This window comes from Engraulis encrasicolus, chromosome 13 (assembly GCF_034702125.1).
Source record: "Engraulis encrasicolus isolate BLACKSEA-1 chromosome 13, IST_EnEncr_1.0, whole genome shotgun sequence".
In the NCBI taxonomy this organism is placed as follows: Eukaryota; Metazoa; Chordata; class Actinopteri; order Clupeiformes; family Engraulidae; genus Engraulis; species Engraulis encrasicolus.
In genome coordinates this window covers 21,204,577-21,212,076 of record NC_085869.1, presented here as the reverse complement: position 1 = coordinate 21,212,076, position 7,500 = coordinate 21,204,577, and the positions used below count along the sequence as shown (strand labels likewise).

The window sequence follows — 7,500 nt, the reverse complement described above, 5'->3', positions numbered from 1 at the left end:
ACTTAAAATTTGATGGTGGTGGCAAGTATTCATGAAAAAGGTAACATTATTGAATGGGTAGCATGAATTCTAGAAATAAACAACTAAAAATTTCACACAGTGCCCGTTTAAATGGGAAAGGATTTCAAGTCATGGATGTGAGACGGGAGGTTCATTTCACGGCAATGTCCTGGTACACAATTCTGTGGCATTAGAGAATGTGAGTCAAGTAAAGCCTCTTTGCACAAAAAAAGATCTGAGGTGTGTGGATTGTCTCCTTTTTTATACAGAAATTTCGACTGAATCCTGCACCTTCTAAACATATGAGAGGTGGCCTATCACATCTTTAGAGAATGTGAGAAAGAGCAAGACAAGGGTGATGAAAAAAAAAACGGATTCCAGACATGTCACGTTGGCGGATATGTCTTGATGTGGTGGTGGTGACATCTCTGGAAGAGGAGAGGAGAGGAGAGGAGAGGAGAGGAGAGGAGAGGAGAGGAGAGGAGAGGAGAGGAAAGGAGAGGAGAGGAGAGGAGAGAAAAGGGGAGGAGAGGAACGATGGAGAGGAGAGGAGAGGAGGATGGAAGAGAAGAGAAGAGGAGAGAAGAGAAGGGGAGAGGAGAGGAGAGGAGAGGAGAGGGGGAGAGAGGAGAGGAGGGGAGAGGAGAGGAGAGGATAGGAGAGAAGGGGAGAGGCGAGGAGGGTAGAGGAGAGGAGGGGAGAGAAGGGGAGAGGAGAGGAGAGGAGAAGAGAGGAGAGGAGAGGAGAGGAGAGGAGTAGAGGGGGAGAGGAGAGGAGGGGGAGAGGAGAGGAGAGGAGAGGAGAGGAGAGGAGAGAAAAGGGGAGGAGAGGAGAGGAGAGGAGAGGAGAGGAGAGGAGAGGAGGGTATATTGTGTGGCGCTTGCTGTGATGCAGACGCTCGGGGCAGCCAGACTGGGTGAATCAGCAGCGCTTACATTTCTTCCTTCTGCTTTTAATAACGCGGCTAATTTGCTTCTGCATAGCCGACTGGGTGAGGGCCCAGACAGGAAAGGCAAGGCAAGGCAAGGCAAGGCAGAAGTGGAAACAGTAGCTAATATGCTGCGGAGTGGAGATCCCACATCAGCAATGGCAGCCTGCACTCCAGGCTCTGCTGCTGATGATGCATCCAAGAAAAATACAGACAGAGAGAGAGAAAGAGAGGGAGGGAGAGAGAGATAAAAGAGAGAGAGAGAGAGAGACAGAGAGAGAGAGAAAGAGAGAGAGAGAGAAAGAGAGAGAGAGAGAGAGAGAGAGAGAGAGAGAGAATGAGTCAGAGTGTGCAAGACAGAGAGAAAGAGACGGAAAAAATGGAGAGATAGAGAGATGGAGAAGGCCAAGCCTATTACATGGCATCACACTCAAGTCATTTTGTCTCCTGGGTACGTCAGGGAAGGGGTGTCTTAGCCTCTCCTCTCTTATCCTCTTCCTCTCATCCACTCCTCTCATCTCCCATCCTCCTCCTCTCCTCCTCTCCTCTTTTCTTTCCTTTCCTTTCCTCTCCTCTCCTGCCATCCGCTCCTCTCCTCTCCTCTCCTCTCCTCTGCTCTCCTCTCCTCTCCTCTCCACAAAAAGGAGGTGTCTAAAACCACTGCTTATGCAGGCATGGCTCTTCTCCCCTCCCTTTTTCCCATTTGTGCCCCCAAAACTCCTGCAAAAGTTTACGAAAACTGTGATAATGAAAAGCCAGCCTCCCAAGTGGACTATACATCCCGTAAATTGGTAAAAGCACTGGACTTTGCAAATGCAATTCACCATTGTTGCAGGGGGGTTTATGTGACTCTATGAATTATTTAAAACGCACATTCCGAACCAGACTATGCCTTCGGACTGAGAGAGAGAGGCACAGGGGGGAGGGAGAGGGAAAGAGATAGCGTCACACAAAATCCTCCAGATGTCTACCAGCCAGACACTAAGATCAGCTTGAAAAAAAAACCACACAAAATGCATAAAAGAAACAGGAGTGACTTTTTCACACTCCTGGCAAACTGCAAGAAGGAAAGTGGAAGTGCACTTCCAAAATGCCATGTCCTCTGTGGCTCTTTAGCATGGGGCCGGCAGGTGTTCACACAGTATCCAGGTGCCCGGGTGTTTACAAAGCTACCAGAGAATTCATAACCTGTGGGCTTTAGAGGTAAGCAAAGCCTTTACCAGGCGGTGGTGTAGATACAGCTACTTTACTCTGGCCATGGCCTAGTAGATAATAATGTCGGCCCTACATTTCAGTCAGACATTTCACACTGCTACTGTACTTACAATGCATTAGAAAATGAGCAAAGTGAGTGTTGGAGAAATGATTCAAGTGCTTCTTCATCTTCCCGTCTTGGTCTATGGCCTATTAGATAATACTGTCGGCCCTACATTTCAGTCAGACATTTCACACTGCTACTGTACTTACAATGCGTTATAAAATGAGCAAAATGAGTGTTGGAGAAGTGATTCAAGTGCTTCTTCATCTTCCCATCTTGGTGTCCTTGCATGGCGAGAGCCTGTGATTGTGCAAGTAATCCGCTGCATGTTTGAGTGAGTAAAGTATTCATGGTAAAGCTAAGAAAAAGAAGAGTGTATTGATTGCAAGCTTTACACATATGGGTAGATGACGTGACGTGTAAATTTTGCTGTCGCAGGCTCTTAAAATTAAGTAAATTCATGCTTTCAAAATTGTCAATGCTTTAAATGATTAAACTAATGTCGTTGTTGTGAAAAAGTAATGTGTAATAAATCCAGAGCTTAAATAAGTATACTTAATTTTGAGTCAAATGTCACATTTGTCCTATGGTGTGACTGAGGCAAGCCTGGTTCTCCATATTAAAACATTTTTAAATAAATAATCAAAGCTCAGTCATTTGTCTTAACAACCCTGGCATGTTTTTCAAAGTGTCTATTTTAGCAAGTGGCAATGCTTAATTTTTCCCTGTTTTTCTGAGACCGTATGGACTTGTGAAACTTTGTCGCAGAAAATAATGTCCTGTGGTGTGATCATTTTTTTGGTTAATTCTGTGGATAATTATCTATTGTTGAAGCTCCAGCGGTACATAAATTGTGACTTTAGACCCTTAAGAAGCCAATGGCAAGGGTGGATTTTAGATTTTTCTTCAGTCAATCTTGAGTTCTTCAGTCAATCAATTATGTTTTGCTACCACAAGATGTATTAGTTTTGTAGTCCTTTGGTGTGACAGACATAAAATACATTTTGACAATAGTGTATATTTTTAATATTGTTTTCTTATGTAGATGTATGAAAATGCATCTTACTAAAGGTGAAATTGTATTTCAGTTGGCAACAACATGGCTTTAAATTAACTCAAAAGCTCAAAAGTCCTATGGTGTGATGGTAAAAGTCCTATGGTGTGATGGTAAAAGTCTTATGGTGTGACACTTTGGAGTATCACACCAAAGGACAAACAGGTCACACCAATGAACTAGATATTTGAGAAATAGCTTTTAAAACAACTGGTAGTACATTTTTTTTTGTTTTGTTGTTTGACTAGATAAATATTGTGTATTCAAATTACTTATTCCTTATTGGCCTTTGGAATTTATACTTTGATGCATTGTTGATGAATATTTGCTGTTGATTTTAGATACTGTCAAATGATATAAAATGTCATTAATGGTGCTTTGAAACCATAAAATTATAACCGTAAACAGTGAAGGAAAGATCAGTGAGAGAGTATATAGAGGAGTATAGATGAATAAAGTATGCTGTGGAGAGCTCAATATACAGCATAAATGTGCTGTCCAGCTTGAGATACCAAACAGGCAATGGCCACTACACACTACAGGTTCAATGGTGTGACAGTCATAGCATACCTACAAAAGTGTGATGGTCATGCCAAGGTCACCCTTCAGTATGAGCCTTATGAGCTCTGCAGGTTACATTCAATGACCGCATGGCTGTCATTAAGAGTTACAATAGGCTGATAATCGACGATTCAAAGACTTATAAGTGTAAAGTGTAGGTCCATATTGACTACAACATTATATTATGATCAAAAGACAAAATAATCATGTTGATATATTTGTTTCTGGCTCAGTTTTGCATTTCTGTCCTTTAGCGTGACATGAATGTCCTACGGTGTGACATGTTTTAAACGCTCAAATATTTGTTTGAGCTAAACAATATGTTTGATAAACACTGAATATTGCATTAGGGAAGAACAAATTATCGTCCCTGAAAAGTTAGTATAAATTCGGACAATTTTGAACATTTAAAAGAAAGATATCCCTGTTTTTCCTCGAGGGTTTCTAATAATCTCACTTCTAATGGGGAAAAAAATACTTAAATGGTAATTTCTCATTAAATTAAGACTTTAAAACATTGCAAGAAATATGAAGAGTATAACAATGTTCATAAAACTCCATCAAGCCATTTCTACATTACTTAATATATTTATTTCTTAACGTCACACCAAAGGACATATTTTCAGCAAATTGCTTTATCAACGTAAATAAATAATCAATGAATAGACCAACATTGTGACCACTTGGATTTTTTGAAAGATTAATTGCTGCACTACGTAGACATATACTTTTTTCCCTCTTAAACAATGTTTTGTGAAAAATATGTTTTTTGCTGCCTATCCGTCATCTACACATATGTATTCAGCGTTAAGTGTTTTCACTGTTGCTGTGTCAATATAAGAGTAAGTCAAACCGACTGATTATGCATGAGTGTGAGCATTGATGGTTCTGGTAATATTGAGTAATATACAGTATAGTACATCATCTGTTCGTAAAATATTCACAGAAATAGATGCTCTGAATTAGCCTGGCGACGCCATCCATGTACTACACCCAAAGATTTTGGCTCCGCACATCGTCTGGCAAAAGCCTCGAGCTCGGTTCTCTCAGTGTTTCGCCAATCAGCAAACAGTTGAGAGTGGTGACGTAGAACTCACCCGCGAGCTCCGTTACTGATTGGTTAAGGTAACTATATTCACACTTTCGCTTTGTTATTTGTATGCTTTTGCGACGCTATAACGTAACAGGCATGCTAATAAAGCACAATATGGGTTTTAATTTGAGTTTGGAACTTCAATTAATTTAAATGATAGAGTGAGATCAGACCATCTCCCATCGTCCACGGAGACGGATTCCTCATGGCTTTTACCAGACTGATTGACAGAGTCAACAGTCGGCTATTCGCCCAGGCTAGCTCTGAATGTTGTGTTCAGATGAATAAAAAAAGGACTTTAGACAAGTTCTGCTGTGGGAGGCGTGCACAGACTAACTGGCGATAGCATTTAGCTGTAGACTGTGTATCCACCCAGGGCTTCTCTGACATACTTCACCAAACCCACCCACCATTCAGAGTCGGCAGCTGACCTCTGACATTTCTGTCTGGTCTCTGCAGTGCATCACCGCTACTCGCTCCTCTCTCTCGCTCTCGCTCTCTCTCTCTCTCTCTCTCTCTCTCTCTCTCTCTCTCTCTCTCTCCTCCCCTCCTCTCCTCCACACTGCCTGTTGTACCTCAGGAGGCATTCCGTATCTCCACTTCACTTTGCCTTCCCTCGGCTCAGCGGACAGGAAACGAGGGCGTGTGAGGGGGGAGACGGGCTACGACATAGCCGCAGTGCCCTGGAGGACGCTACTGCTGCAGTTGTATGTATACGCTTGTGTGACTCCGAGACCAGATATGACTTAATGTAACACAGCACACTTATAAACTGTCTGTTTCTTTCTTTTGCTCTCTTGCTATCTTTTTCTCCCTCTCTTTTTCTTTCTCACTCCTTCTGTCTTTCACACTGACACTCAGGCACGCAGAAGACAGGCTAATTATATACCACCTGTAGACCCAGTTGTGCGATGAACATGACAGTGATGCATGGGCATACCAGTAGGACAAAGAAGGGCTTGAATATTCTGTTAAAACATAAGGCTTTCCTTTCATTTTAAGCTTCCCATGTGACTGTTACACAACCGCTATAGCACAATGTCTAAGTTGCACTAAAAAGATGAATGTCTGTTTATTAGGTCGCTGAAAGCAGTGCTCTACAAAGTCCCTTTCTTCTCCGATTCTGTTTGTTGTCAGTGGAGTATCTTGTTATGGAGTGCTGTATAACAAAGGCTCAGCCAGTGTTTCCCAAACTGGGGGTCGGGAACCCTAGGGGTAGGGGAGGGGGGTTGCGGAGGAAGTGAAGGGAGGTCGCGGACAAAAGGGGCATTGCATAAAAACGGGAAATCTATAGGTTAACAGCTAACAGCTAATCGATGCATTTGCTTTCCTGTAGTTTTCTAGCAATATTAGTGGAGAAACTATTTATCGAAAATCTAATATAATAACATAATTCCAAAAAAGATTCTCAAGTCCAAAAGAGGGTCCCCGCTGAAAAAGTTTGGAAACCACTGGGCTAAACAATGCGCAGAGTGATCTGGAAAGTAGGGCTGCCTTACAGGTCTGGGGCGTGCCTAGTTAATGGGCTTTATTCTGGCTCATACTCTTGGACTAGGGCATGCCTAGTTAGTGAGCCAGGCTACCTTACAGGACTGGGGCGTGCCCAGTTAGTGAGCCAGGCTACCTTACAGGACTGGGGCATGCCTAGTTAGTGGGCAATGCTGCGTTACAGGACTGGGGTGTGCCTAGTTAGTGGGCTATATTCTGGCTCATCCTGCTGTTAGTGGGCTATATTCTGGCTCATCCTGCTGTTAGTGGGCTATATTCTGGCTCATCCTCCAGGACTAGGGCGTGCCTAGTTAGTGGGCTATATTCTGGCTCCTCCTCCAGGACTGGGGAGTGCCTAGTTAGTAGGCCAGGCTGCCTTACTAGACTGGGGCCTGCCTAGTTAGTGGGCTTTATTCTGGCTCATACTCTTGGACTGGGGCTTGGGACTGTCTTGACGAGATTTGAAAGTCGATGACAATCATGCTAGGGCCAAGGACTAGGGCTTGCCTAGTTGGTGGGCTATATTCTGGGTCATCCTCCAGGACTAGGGCTTGCCTAGTTAGTGGGCTTTATTCTGGCTCATCCTCCAGGCTTACTCATGGCCATGGTCTGAACAGTCTAATTTGTCTGGAGCAAACATTTTACGTATCCTTTGGAGACAACAACCTACATACGTACTGTATGTATAGCATGTTTACATATTTATCCCAATGCTGTGGCACTGTCATGAAAATAGCAAGGCTGACTAGTCAGAAGTATCCATAGGACACTTCATATTCAGACAGCCTTTGGGGGCGGAAGTGGGCTACAACCCTTGTCTGCCCTCTTAGTGACCTAGAGTCAATAAGCATGGCCAATTTGGCCATACTCATCTGTGAAAGCATAAGGATTTTACTGAGGTATTCACTTATAAACGTACATCAAGTGCCAGTAGTATGATAGTGTAGTAGCCATGAGATACGCTCCAAAACCCTTTAATCCAACTGTCTACACATCTTCATAACCACACGCTTAAAAAGATACACTCCCAGGCAGCAGGTGGCCATTTTGGGATCATTTTCATGCAGAGGCTACCAACTGCTCTTCCCTTGACTTCGCTGAAACAGGTGGGGCTGGGG

The 7,500-nt window shown here is 43.3% G+C and overlaps 1 protein-coding gene across 2 annotated transcripts in view; it reads right to left on the bottom strand.

Moving 5' to 3' along the window:
- The window catches only part of LOC134460847 (receptor tyrosine-protein kinase erbB-4-like), a 387,488-nt gene that overhangs the window by 66,773 nt on the left and 313,215 nt on the right, over positions 1–7,500 (bottom strand). The gene's annotated exons all lie outside the window — the stretch shown is intronic.